Genomic DNA, 14,662 nt, shown 5'->3' with positions numbered 1-14,662 from the left:
CAGCCTGGCTGCTTCCTGAGTTCGTGTTTTCTCCTTGCCTCACGTGCCGGCCTCAGGGCTTCTGCTCTTACTCTACTCTCTGCTCAGAATGTGCTTCCCCTAGATCTCCACACGGCCCCCTTCCTCACTTCCACGTCTCCTCTGCTTGTGTCACCTTCTCAGAGGCCGTCCGGGACCCCTCACTGTCTCCTCACACCACTTTCTTTTTCTTCACGACCTTTTCGCCATGTTTTCTCTTCCACGTGTTTGTTTATCGGCAGGAGGAAAGCTCCGGGAGAGAGGGGACTCCGTCTCATCTGCCAGTGTATTCCCTGGAGGGCGTCTGCCACAGAGAGCTCAATAGATCAGTTTCCCAAGAGGCCGGAGGGGGAAGGGGTTGATTGCATGTCACACAGTGAATGGGTTGAAAAATCTTACTAAATCCCGGGTGTCTAGACTCCCAAACCAGTGCTCCTTCCAGCCTCCTGGGGCTTATCAAATCCCCTCCCCCCACCCAGAGCCCTCCGGGCAATGAAGGGTGACCATGACCCCATGGAGCTCTCCCATCTAGTCCTTTCTACACAATGCGCTCACAAGTCTGGCCCGGGCTCAGCCCCTGGTGTCCACCCTTTTCCAGTGTCCGGCAGGCATGCACAATTCTTCCCGGCTTCCTGTCTCTGGCTCAAGGCCAGTCGGGAGCGGCTGGGCCCGGTTCCGCAGCTGGATCGCAGCTGTGGTCTCTGCTGTGCCCGGGGGAATGGGGGACGGGACACTGTGGCGCAACCTCCCGGCAGAGGGCTGTGTAGAAGAGGGTGTGTTTGTGTGCAGTGGGGGCTGCCGGATTGGAACTGAGAACCTCCAGCTCCCCTCCCTGGCTCCCTCCCTGATGGGCACCGTGTGGGGAATGGAGCTCTGATCCACGCCTTCCTGAAAGAGATGCCATGTGAGCTTGGACCCCAGGCCTGATTCTGTCCACCAGGCCTCTCTTCTGTTCTTGGTGGTAGGTCACATTCAGTAAACGCGCACTGGGTATGTCCTGTATGCCATCCCCTTGCTAGACATTTCTAGGTTTGTTGCTTCCTTCAAAATCCGCGCCGTCTGACTAGTTATTATGCCCATTTTACGGACGAGGAAACTGAGGCCCAGGTAAAGTGACCTGCTCATGGCCACACAACTAGTAGTGGTAGCTGGGACTTGTGCCACATTTTCTGAGGCCACATGCAGTGCTCATTCCATTCCAGGCACAGCCTTTAGCACGTGGAGGGAACTGTGATATTCTTCATGATGTGTCTGTCACCTCCAAGCGGCTTGCCGAATAGGGAGACACGACCCTCTGCACCTCTCCTCTGTCTCATTGGTAATCGGGGTACCCGGGCACTTGGCAGAGTGGAAGTGAGTTGGTTGGGTGTCATGGAGACCCGATGTGCATCTTGGTTTGGTCGCTTCTACTGAGCTTCTAAGTTGCTTCTGCAACTTTCTGAGTGTCCAGTTCTGGGAGGAGAGTTCCCACCTCACAATCGGTGGGGGGGGGGGGGGGGGGATTGAGTGAGCGCCCAGTACAACGTGGTTGTCTCTCAGTAAAAGTTAACTCTCTTGCCGACACTTCCCTCCCCAACGCTCACTCTGCAGCAGGTGGGGGAGGGGGGGGGCTTCAGAGGGCCCCGGGGTTGCTGTTCCGGGTGATACACAAGTGCTTCCCATGCAACAGGCACAATGAACAGCACTGTGCGTTAGTTCCCCGGTTTAATGTTCCAAATAGTAAATATCGATTAATGCTAATACCGGTATTGCCCCCATTTCACACATGGGGAAACCAAAGCACAGAGAGGTTACGCAACTTGCCCTAGCCCCGCGGCCCTCCGCAGGTGCAATCTTCCCCGGGAGAAAGGAGGTGGCTTGGGTCATCACTGCTGCTTCACTCTCACATAGAACTTCTTCCCCTCCATCCCTTCTCCGTCATCCCTATGGTGAGTTAACTCTGAGCTGTTATCCACATATAAATGTCCTCTTGCCGTGACCTCCAAACTTTTTTTTTTTTTTTTTAGTAATTTAACTTTATAACAATGATAAGTTGACCTGTTAAAATTTTTCTGGACAGTGCCAGATTTTGGATTAAAAAAAATTTTTTTTAATGTTTACTTATTTTTGAGAGAGAGAGGAAGACAGAGCGTGAGTGGGGGAAGGGCAGAGAGAGAAAGACACACACACAGAATCCGAAGCAGGCTCCAGGCTCTGAGCTGTCAGCCCAGGACCCGACGCGGGGCTTGAACCCACAAACTGCGAGATCACGACCTGAGCTGAAGTCGGAGGCTCAACCGACTGAGCCACCCAGGCGCCCCAGGATTTTTTAGAGCAGTTTCAAATTCACAGCGAAACTGAGCACAAAGTACAGGGAGGCCCCATCTACCATACACCTGTATATCACCCGACGTCCAGAGTTCACATCGGGGTTCACTCTTGGTGGTGCATGTTCCATGGGTTTGGACAGATGTATAATGAGCATATATCCACCACTGTGGCATCAGACAGAGTTGTCTCACTGCCCTAAAACCCTGAGCACCACTATCCTCTTCAAGTTTTGCCTCTTCAAGAATGTCATGAATGTTCATGTACAGGTTTTTGTGTGGACATAAATTTTCAACTCATTTGGGTAAATACCAAGGACTGTGATTGCTACATTGTATGGTAAGAGTATTTTAGTTCTGTAAGAAACTGCCAAACTTCTTCCAAAGTGGCTGTATTGATTGGGGTGCCTGGGTGGCTCAGTTGGTTAAGCGGCCGACTTCGGCTCAGGTCGTGATCTCGCAGTCGTGGGTTCGAGCCCCGCGTCGGGCTCTGTGTTGACAGCCCAGAGCCTGGAGCCTGCTTCGGATTCTGTGTGTGTTTCTCTCTCTGCCCCTCCCCCGCTCATGCTCTGTCTCTCAAAAATATATAAACATTTGAAAAAACGTACAATTCAATGATTTGGTGTATATTACGTTATTAGTTGCTTTAAGTTGTGGTAAAATATATATAACACAAAAAAATTGCCACATTATCTTTAATCGTGCAATTCGCTGGCATTCATTACATTCGAAATGTTGTGCCAGCATCACCGCTATCTATTTCCAGAGCTTTTTCATCACTCTGAACAGAAATTCTGTAACTCCTAAGCTATAACTCCCTGGGTTCGCTTCCTAGGGTGGTCATGACAAAGTACCAAAACCTAGGCGGCTTAACACAATAGCGGTTTATCGTCCCCACAGTTCTGGAGGCTAGGAGTCTGAAATCAAGGTGTCCACAAAGCCACGCTCTCTCTGACAGCTCTGGGCAAGGCTCCTTCCTTGCGTCTTCTAGCCTCTGGTGTTTACTTGCGGTCTTTGGCATTCCTTGGCTTGGACACACATGGATCCGGTCACATGGCCTTCTTCTTCCTGAATTCACATCGTCTCCCCTCTGTGTATGTGTGTCTCTGAGTCCAATTGCCCCCCTTTATAAGAACACCAGTCATATTGGGTTAGGGCCCCCCATGACCTCCACCTCGTTCAATCTGCACGGACCCTATTTCCAAATAAATAATGTCACATTCTCAGGTATCAGGGATTAGGACTTCAGCACATCATTTTGGGTTGGGGAGATGCAATTTAACCCATAATATTCCCTGTTCTTTCTTCCCCCCTACCCCTGATATACTTTCTGTCTCTATGAATTGGCTTATATCTATGAATAGATATTTCATGTAAGTGAAATGAATACAAGATTTGTCTTTTTGAGTCTGGCTTATGTTACTTAGCATAACTTTTTTTTTTTAATCTGTATTTTTGAGAGAGAGACAGAGTGTGAGTGGGGGAGGGACAGAAAGAGAAGGAGACACAGAATCGGAAGCAGGCTCCAGGCTCTGAGCTGTCAGCACAGAGCCCGAAACGGGGTCGAACTCACGAACCGTGAGATCATGACCTGAGACAAAGTCAGACACCTAACTGAGCCACCCGGGCACCCCATGAAGGTTCATTCATATTGTAGCATATATCAGAACCTCACTCCCTTTAATGGCTGAATAATATTCCACCGTATGGATAGACCACATTTTGGTTACCCATTCATGTACTGAGGGACATTCAGGTTGTTTCTGTCTTGTGGCTGCTTTAAACAACGCTGCAGTGAACATTGGTGTACAAGCGTCTGTCTCAGCCCTTCTTCTTCCAAACTGTTTTGACAGGGCAAATTAAAAAAAAATTTTTTTTAACGTTTATTTATTTTTGAGACAGAGACAGACAGAGCATGAACGGGGGAGGGTCAGAGAGAGGGAGACACAGAATCTGAAACAGGCTCCAGGCTCTGAGCTGTCAGCACAGAGCCTGACGCGGGGCTCGAACCCACGGACCGCGAGATCATGACCTGAGCCGAAGTCGGCCACTTAACCGACTGAGCCACCCAGGCGCCCCTAAAAACTTGAGCATCAATCCCGATGTGTGTCTCTTTACTTACAAATTATATGCCTGTGCTACAGACTTAATATAACATGTATGTAAGAATCATCATCCAAGTAGAAAAGTAGAAAGGGGGCTGCGTGGCTGGCTCAGTCAGTAGAACACGTGACTCTTGATCTCAGGGCTGTAAGTTCAAGCTCCATGTTGGGTATAGAGATTCCTTAAAAATAAAGTCTTAAAAAAATAAATAGGGACACCTGGGTAACTCAGTCGGTTAAGCATCCGACTCTTGGTTTCGTGCCATTCAGGTCATGATGGCAGGGTCATGAGGTCGAGCCCCACATTGGGCTCCTTGCTGGGTGTAGAGCCTGTTTAAGATTCTCTCTCTCTCTCTCTCTCTGTCTCTCACTCTCCCCCTCTAACGCTCATGCTTGTTCTCTCTCTTTCTCTCTCTCTCTCTTTAAATAAATTAATAAATAAATACATAAATAAAAATTAAAAAAACAAAAGTAAAAAATGTGAGACAAAAAGTAAATATGAATGAATCTGAGACAAATAGAAGTAAATATAATTAGGCGTTCCTTCCCGAATCCCACTTTGGAGGCAATGATGTACTCCTCTTCCTGAAGGAATATATGTGATTGACAGACAGCCTTGTTTGGGAGATTCATGGACTCCCAGAGAACCTCATTAAAAGATTATCTGACTTAATCGGAAGGACGACTCTGGGGTGGCGGTTCAGGCACCTGCAGGCAGTGGTATTTGGAGGTAAGGGAGCAAAGATCGTATCCACCTGTGTGGCCGTGTTCCGCGTCTGTAGGCCTTTGAGAGCAATCTTGATATTATTGAAGAGAACAGAGAAAGCAAAATAGAAGGAAGGCATAGAGAGTGGGATTGAGGCAGGTAATCAGAAAGCACTTCTAGGGGTGCCTGGGTGGCTCAGTCGGTTGTCAGACTCTTGATTTTGGCTCAGGTCATGATTTCACGATTTGTGAGATCGAGCCCCGTGTTGGGCTCGGCGCTGAGCATGGAGTCTGCTTGGGATTCTCTCTCTCTCCCTCTGCCCCTCCCCTGCTCATGCTCGTGCTCTCTCTCTGTCTCTAAAATAGTATATTAATATGTTTATATTAATATATTAATTATTCATAATTAAACATATATATGTTAGAAAGAAAGAGCGAACTCCTACATAGCCATGAGAATATAACGGGACTGTGGGGGGTGAAGGAGGTAGTAGGAGTGAAGGGGGTGTAGAGTTTAGAGGGGGTATTTGTGTATCCTGGTCCCTGAAGATGCCCATGGCCTACCACTGGGGTGGCAGGTGGTCTGGCCTAAAGCAGTCTAGCTGATGGGTGGGAACATGTCAGAGTCCCTCTAAGGGGCAAGTAAGTCACTGAGAGTTTTGGTTTGGGTTTGGGGTTTCCCTTCTGCTCTGGGCCTTGCAGTAATAAGAAACAAAGCATTTGGCGAGGGGGGGGGGGTGGGGGGGGGGAGCGCGCGGCGCCTGGGTGGCTCCGTCGGTTGAGCGCCTGGCTCTTGGTTTCAGCTCAGGTCGTGATCTCACGGCTCGTGGGTTCGAGCCCCTGCTTGGGATTCTCTCTTTCTGCTCCTCCCTGCCTCTGTCTCTCTCTCTAAATAAACAAACTCAAAAATTAAAAAAAAAAAAAAAAAAAAGCATTTTCACCGTATCGTCTCACTTATTGCCCTCGGTAGCAATTGGCGTCCAGTCAGGAAAGCAGAAACCATTCTAGGGGCTGCAAGCAGAAGGGGGCCGAGTACAGGGAACGGGTCACAGACGTCTTGGAAAGGAGGAGGCGGTGCTCAGAGGCGAGGAAGCTGCTAACGTCCCTGGGCTGGAGCCCACAGCCTGCATTTCATGTTGAGCAGCTCGAAGTGCTACCACCGCCCCTGAACAGCATCCAAGGAGCTGCAGGCCCCCTCCCGCCCACCGCCACGCTGAGGCAGCGACTCCCATTGTGGCCACCGCTATTGCCAGTGCGGGAGTCCCCTGAAGAAGCAGATAAAGCCGCTTCTCCCTTCCCCTCTCTCACCAGCTCTTCCCACTGGCAGAACCTAACTGGAGTTTGGGAAACGTTTTCAGGCCACCAGTACTTGCTGAGCACAGAAGGGAGGGGAGGGGGGTAGAGGGGGCAGGGGGAAGGGGAGAGGAGGCTGAGGGCCAACAAGAAGAGAACTGGCGTGCCATGTAGCCCCTGCGGGTCCCCACCAGGAATAGATGCCCTGTTTCCCTGCGTATTTTCTGTCTCCCCTTGCCACAGTCTGACCTCTATGAGGACAGGGTGCTGTTTGTTCCCCACACTTGCTGCTGCGCCTGGAACCAGAACCGGTGTCAGCGCTCAGTACAAATGTCCTCCCTGACTACTGCGTCCTCTCGCAAATAGAGAGCGTGAATGTTCTCCGCTCTTAACGTACAAAGAAACCAAGGTCCAGAAAGTCGTAACTTGCCCAAAGGGCCCCGGCTGCCATGACATGCCCGTCTGGCAAACCTCTGGAAGGCTGTGGGGTGAAGACCGGGCTGACTCGGCAGCCGGCACGCCTCCTGGTGCGGCTGCCCCAAGCAAGCTCTGAGCCACCGTGTGGATGCCTCCTTCCAGTCCCCATGTGTTCCTGGAGCGGAGGCCGAGAAGGGCTGACTCAGCATGACCTTGCCGGTTACTTCTGCCCCAGGAAATAGGGGCATCCTGGCGGCTCTGCCCAAAGGGCCATGATGGAGGGTAGGTCATCTAGGCAGGGGCTGGAGGAGAGGAGCAGGTGGCCCTGCGCTGGGCCCTCCCTCCTCTTTCCCCAGAGTGGAGCTCTCCACCAGAGTCACCGGTAAGTTCATGGTGGGCGGGATTTCGCAAATCAGAAATCGGCACACGTGGGGAGACACATATGACTGGCTGAGGGCAATGGACGTGAGTATTAGAAGTGGAGGCCTATCACAGGGTTTCTCAAACTTGGCACTTGACATTGTGGGGCCAGACAATGTTTCGGGAGGCTGTCCTGGGCATTGCGCGATTCTTAGCAGCGGCCCTGGTCTCTACCCACTAAAAGCCAAGTAGCACTCCCCCGGGGTGTGACAACCCCAAAATATCTCCAGACGTTGACAAATGTTCCCTGGGGGTGCAAAAGTGCTCTGCTTAAAAAGCACTGGTCTAGGGGCACCTTGGGCGGCTCAGTCGGTTAAGCGTCCGACTTTTGATTTCCGCTCCGGTCACAATCTCATGGTTTGTGAGTCCGAGCTCCGCATCGGGTTCAGAGAGCTGACCATGTGGAGCCTGCTTGGGATTCTTTCCCCTTCTCACTGCCCCTTCCCCGCTCTCGCTCTCTCTCTCTAAATAAACTTAAAAAAATTAAAAAAAATTTTTAACGTTTTTATTTATTATTGAGAGACAGAGAGACACAGAGTGTGGGCAGGGGAGGGGTAGAGAGAGGGGGAGGCACAGAATCCGAAGCAGGCTCCAGGCTCTGAGCTGTCAGCACATAGCCCGACACGGGGCTCGAACTTACCAACCGTGAGATCATGACCTGAGCCGAAGTCGGTTGCTTAACCAACTGAGCCACCCAGGCACCCTAAACTTAAAAAAAAAAATTTAAAGAATTAAAAAAAAAACATGGGTCTCTCCCCCCAAACGTAGGACATATCTTGACATTGGATGTGCCCAGTGACCAGGAGCTGGTTCAGTCTGGCAGAAAATATAGTCCTTGTCCCTCAAGGCAGAGAAGCACAGTCTTCCTCCTAGTCTGGGGGAGAGACAGATCCTGACCTTGGGGGAACTTCTGGACTAAGAGGAGAGATTGGACAGCCCCTAGAGAAGCAGAAAAATATGGTGGTTAAGAGCATGAACTTCAGAGGCAGAATCCTGGCTTCAACTCCTGGCCCCATCACTTACAGGACGAGTTATTTTTTGTGCCTTCGTTTCTAATCTGTAAAATGGGGACAGCACTGGCACCAATCTTGTAGGGTTTTCTGAAATTATTTATTTATCTTTCAATAACAGACTTCATTTTTTAGAGAATTTTCAGATTTTTAGAAAAATCGAGAAGCTGGCACAGCATTCCCTTATATATCCCGGCCAGCTTTTTCCGTTGTTAACATTTCTTGCAATTAATCAACCAATATCGATGAGCTGTAATCAACTAAAGCTCACAGTTTATTCAGACCTCCTTAGCTTTTACCAAATGTGCTTTCTATGCATCAGGGTTCCACCCAGGATACTACATTGCGCTTAGTTGACGCGTCTCCTTAGGCACCTCTTGGCTGTGGCAATTTCTTAGACTTTTCTTGCTTTTGAGGATCTTGACAATTTTGAGGTGTACGAGTGAGTTGTATCGTAGGATGCCTCTTTATGGGATTTGTCTGCTTTTTTCTCATGATCAAACTGGGATTATGGATTTCAGGAAAGGTGGATGATCACAGGGGTGAAGTTCCCTTCCCATCGTGGCATGTCAATACTGTATGCAATCAGTGTGACTGATGACTATGGGTGTTGCCCTAGGTCACCTGGCTGAGGTCCTGCTTTCTCCGGTTTCTCTACTGGGAAGTTATCGCCTCCTTCTCGACTGCGCGTTTTGGAAGGAAGTCACCGTGCGCAGCCCATGCTTAAGGTGCGGGGAGCCTCATAAGGAATTTGTGAAGACTGAATCAGTTAAGAAATGTGTAGTCGGTCCTCCAGGCCGCTTGGGTAGCTCAGTTGGTTGAGCGTCTGACTTCGGCTCAGGTCATGATCTGACGGTTCGTGCGTTCGAGCCCCGCGTCGGGCTGTCTGCTGTCAGCTCAGAGCCTGCTTCAGATCCTCTGTCTCCCTTTCTCTCTGCCCCTCCCCCACTCATGCTCTGCTTCTCAAAAATGAGTAAATATTAAAAAAAAAAAAAAAAAAGAAATGTATAGTTCTAGACCAATGCTTGGCATGTGCTAAACCCTACCTAATGACTTGTTATTATGGTGGTGATGGGGAGGACCTCTGAAGACGAGATTGGGCAGCCTCCGCACAGAAAACAACGTGTAAGACTGTGTTAGGCAGAATAATGATGTCCCTCCAAAAGATGTTCCAAAAATGTATGAATAGGTTACCTTATATGGCAAAGGGAACTTTGCAGATATGATAAAGGATATGGCCTTGTTGTCATGGGAAGATCACTCTGGATTATCCAGGTGGGCCTATCGAGTCACATAAATCCTTCCCAGTGAAGACACTGTCCTGGCTGTGATTGGAGAGAAGGTACGCAATGTGATGGCAGAAGGCCAGAGAATTGGGAGCATAAGGACTCAACCTACAGCTGCCAGTTTTGAAGAAGGAGGAGGGGCCACTGGCCCCAGAAAGGCACGCAGCCCTGCCGGGAGCTTAGCCCCATGACACCCGTGTTTGACCTCTGACCTAAAGAACAGGTGCCGGGCTGGAAGTGGTGACAGGCAGAAGTGACTTCGACCTAACTGCAAAAGAATCAGCCTGCGGGCATCTTTCCCTTGCAGACTCAGTTTTTGCTAACGATAACAATAGCCAAGAACACACGGATGGTGATTCTACCATTTCTTGAGGGCCAGCTTCACCTCAGTTCAAATCTTCCTAAAAAGCAATTCTGTTTTTTTTTTAATTTTTTTAACGTTTATTCATTTTTGAGAGACAGAGAGAGACAGAGCATGAGCAGGGAAGGGGCAGAGGGAGGGAGACACAGAATCTGAAGCAGGCTCCAGGCTCTGAGCTGCCAGCACAGAGCCCGACGCAGGGCTCGAACTCATGAACTGCGAGATCATGACCTGAGCTGAAGTTGGACGCTCAACTGACTGACCAACCTAGGTGCCCCCCTAAAAAACAATTCTTGCAGATTTATCAGAATATTGTCAGAGTGGGGAGCCTGGGGGGGGCTCAGTCTGTTGAGCGTCCGACTCTTGGTTTTGGTTAGGTCATGATCTCACGGTTTGTGAGTTCAAGCCCCACGTGGGGCTTGGTGCTTCCAGTGTGGAGCCTGCTTGGGATTCTTTCTCTCTACTCTTCCCCTGCATGCATGCTCTCTCTCTCTCTCTCTCTCTCTCTCTCAAAGTAAATACACTTAAAAAAATACTGTCAGATGGGAATGCAAGCTGGTGCAGCCACTCTGGAAAACAGTATGGAGGTTCTTCAAAAAACTAAAAATAGAACTACCCTATGACCCAGCAATTGTGCTATTAGGCATTTATCCACGGGATACAGGTGTGCTGTTTCAAAGGGACACATGCACCCCAGTGTTTATAGCAGCACTATTGACAATAGCCAAAGTATGGAAAGAGCCCAAATGTCCCTCGATGGATGAATGGATAAAGAAGATGTGGTATATATATATATATATATATATATATATATATATATATATACCATGGAATATTACTTGGCAATCAAAAAGAATGAAATCTTGCCATTTGCAACTACGCAGATGGAACTGGAGGGTATGATGCTAAGTGAAATTAGTCAGAGAAAGACACATATCATATGACTTCACTCATATGAGGACTTTAAGAGACAAAACAAATGAACATAAGGGAAGGGAAAGAAAAATAATATAAAAACAGGGTCGGGGGGCGCCTGGATGGCTTGGTCGGTTAAGCGTCCAACTTCGGCTCAGGTCATGATCTCACGGTCTGTGAGTTCGAGCCCCGCGTCGGGCTCTGTGCTGACAGCTCAGAGCCTGGAGCCTGTTTCAGATTCTGTGTCTCCCTCTCTCTCTGCCCCTCCCCTGTTCACACTCTGTCTCTCTCTGTCTCAAAAATAAACAAACGTTAAAAAAAAAATTTAAAAAAGGGAGGGGGACAAAGCATAAGAGACTCATAAATATGGAGAACAAACAGAGGGTTACTGGAGGGGTTGTGGGAGGGGGGGATGGGCTAAACGGGTAAGGGGCACTAAGGAATCTACTCCTGAAATCATTGTTGCACTAGATGCTAACTAATTTGGATGTAAATTTAAAAAAATAAAAAATAAAACAAGTTAATTTAAAAAATACTGTCAGAGTATCTGAAATACCCTGCAACTATGCATTCATTCGTTCATTCATTCATCTATTCAATAAGTATTCATTAAGCACCAACTGGGTGGCTCAGCCGGTTAAGGGCCCGCCTCTTGATTTTCACTCAGGTCACGATCTCCTGTTTGTGAGATCGAGCCCTGGGGTGGTCTCCTCTCTGAGCATGGAGCCTGCTTGCGATTCTCTCTCTCCCTCTCCCTCTGCCCCTCCCCTGCTCGCACGTGCTGGGACACAAATACACTTTCTCTCTCAAAAGAAAAAAAAAAAAACCTGGGGCGCCTGGGTGGCTCAGTCAGTTAAGCATCTGACTTTGCCTCAGGTCACATCTCGCGGTTCATGGGTTCAAGCCCTGCCTCGGGCCCTGTGCTGACAGCTCAGAGCCTGGAGCCTGCTTTAGATTCTGTGTCTCCCTCTCTCTCTGCCTTCCTTTGCTCGCTCTCTGTCTCTGTCTCTCTCTCAAAAATAAACAAACATTAAAAAAGAAAAAAAAGAAAAAGAAAAAAACTAAGAAAAAAAAAAGCACCAACTGTTGAGGCCCTGCCCTCCAGAAGCTCTCCAAGGGGGAGAGTGGGACATAGCCGGGCATAACCAGAACCTGAGGCAGAGTAGGGCTGTGGCCTTCAGGCAGCATGTCATGGCTGTTTCGCTGGGGAGGAGGCACGAGGCTGGGGGAATCTGGGAAGGCTGCAAGGAGGTGGTATGTTTAAATTGGGTCTTAAAAAACCGGGATGGTGCCGTGGCATTCTAGGTAGGACAAACAGTACGAGCAAAGGCAAAGAGGAAGGGAAATGGAGGCCTGCGGATTAGCTCTTTTATTCCTCATGGCATCCTAAATGAGTAGGTACTGTTATTTATCCCCGTTTTGCAGAAGAGTAGACTGAGGCACAGAGCAAGTTGAATGACTTTCCCTGGAGCACATCCAGCTTCCGAGTGGTGAGCCGGGGTTTGCAGCCTGGTGGCCTGACTCTAGAGGTCCTGCTTAGTCTTTTCATCCCATCCTCTGGGGAAATACGAGCTCAGCAGGGTGAACTTAGACCATGGGAGCAAAGGAGTGAACGTCATGTATCCATTCACTTTGTCATTCAACAAATCTGGATGGAACACCCACGGGGTACCAGCCAGCTCTGTACGAGGGAAACCAAGGTGAGTCAGCAGGCTTCCCTTGAGGACCTCCCATCCGGAGGGAGAGGCAGGTGCGTAGATGCTGAACTACCTTGCTGCACAGTGAGTACCCAAGAGGGGGGCACAGAGGAGGTAGAGCATGGAGACCAAAGCTGACCCTTGGGAAGCTTCTGCCAAGAGGATGGAAGGGGGGGCCAAGTCAGTGAAGGAGACAGGGAAAGCTGGTCTGGGAGTTCAGGAGGGCCAGAGGGCAGAACGGGACCCACCCTAACACTTGCAGGGCCCCTGGCTCACGGCCTGTCCCCTTTCTTTTCACCCTTTCAGCTTGTCCTGCAGAGGGAGGGTCTCATATCAGCATGCATGCACGGTGCAACCATGAAGCCAAGCTCTGTCCACACCCCTCACCTGCAAACAGTCTCCCCGTCACCCCTCAGGCCCACGGTGCCCGCGTTAATCAGACTTCACCCTTTAGGAGGACACACTGAGAGGGGCGCCTGGCTGGCTCAGTCGGTTGAGCGTCCGACTTCGGCCCAGGTCATGATCTCGTGGTTTGTGAGTTCGAGCCCCACGTCGGACTCTGTGCTGACAGCTCAGAGCCTGGAGCCTGCTTCCGATTCTGTGTCTCCCTCTCTCTCTCTCTCTCTGCCCCTCCCTGGCTCGCACTCTGTCTCTCTCTCAAAAATAAATAAAGATTAAAAAAAAAAAAAAAAAAGAGGAGACACTGAGGGAGGAAGCCCTCGCAGGCCCTGCAAGTGAGCCTAGGGTTGCCTGGGCGAAGACTTCCTAAATATCGGCTACCCGGAGTGTGGCCTAGAAGAAAAGTTCCGTGCTCTTAGGAGGGCGTGAGTCTTTGGCCTCATGAGCAACTTGTTGGGTCAGGGACTCTGCTAGTCCGTGTCCGAAGGCCATTTTGGATCTGAATCATGGAGGCCCTAAGAAGAGGCTCCATCCATCCAATGTCAAATTCTCCAGGGAGGTTGAGTGGCCCGAGGATCAAGATGTGGCCACTGCAGCTACAAGGTGGCCTGGGCTTTGTGACAGGGCAGTGTGGGAGCCGAGCTGGGTGTGGAGAGATGTCGGGTGAGCATGAGGTGAGGGGGAGAAACCAGAGAGTACAGAGCCCTCTTTCAGGAAAGTTGGCAGTGAACGGAAATAGAGCCAGAGGAAAGGCTCTCAGGAGGGAGGTAGGGAAGAGGGAATGTTTTTATTTGTTTGTGTTTAGAAGGCAGCAGACAGGAATATGTTTTAGTCTGAGGGAAAAGAGTCGGTGGAAAGAGGGAGGCGGGTGAACAAAATCCGGGGAAAAAAGTGAATGAAGAGAAGGTATAACCATAAAAGATCTTTTTACTTCATCGGCCAGGGGATATGATGGCCTTAGAAAAAATAAAGAAGGACTGCTCTTTCTCTGAGCAAAAGTGACAGGAGATTGACGGAGCCCGGGGGGGGTCCTGATTGTTCCCGAAAGCATCCACACTTACTGAACACCCATTCGCTGTGTGCCTGGCACTGTTTTAGATGCTAAGCTTATCAAATCTTAGCCATTCGCCACAAGAACTCTTAGGATCAATACTGTTCTTGTCCCCTCTGTTTGACAGTAATCTAAACAGAGGCACAGAGAGGATTAGTAACTGGTCCAAAGTAACACATCTAGTTAGTACTGTTTTTAGATGTAGGCAAAGGGGCCTCTGACCTGGGATCTGTACCTTAGAAGGCTCCGTGGTTCCCCGCCGCCCCCAAAAATAAACGTATTAACAGAACAAGACTTCAGCTTCTGGCCACGATGAAGTGAAAGAGGCTGGATTTACTCCCCTGCCCTTAAACACGTAGGACTCCAGACAAAATGTATGAAACAATGATTTTCAGACTTTGGACAAAGGCGTCTCAGGACCACGATCCCCTGAAAAGGGAAACAAATGAGGTGAGCCCTGTAATTACCCCAGCTCCCTGCCTGAGGCAGTTTCCAGGCTTTAGCGCAGGGGGGAGGGAATCCAAACAGAGCCCGGACGTCTTGCTGATTGAGAAGACAGATTTAGAGTTCAAGAGGCCAAGGTGCTAGAATTTACAGGGCAGAGTCCCAGGGAGGGGGAGCTGAACATATATCCAGAACATATATCCAGAACATATTATCTGGAATGGCTGGGAAAATAGTC

Source organism: Puma concolor, chromosome B2, assembly GCF_028749965.1.
Source record: "Puma concolor isolate L17-30 chromosome B2, mPumCon1.1.hap2, whole genome shotgun sequence".
NCBI lineage: Eukaryota > Metazoa > Chordata > Mammalia > Carnivora > Felidae > Puma > Puma concolor.
The sequence above is the reverse complement of the archived record's forward strand: the minus strand, read 5'-3'. Positions refer to the sequence as shown.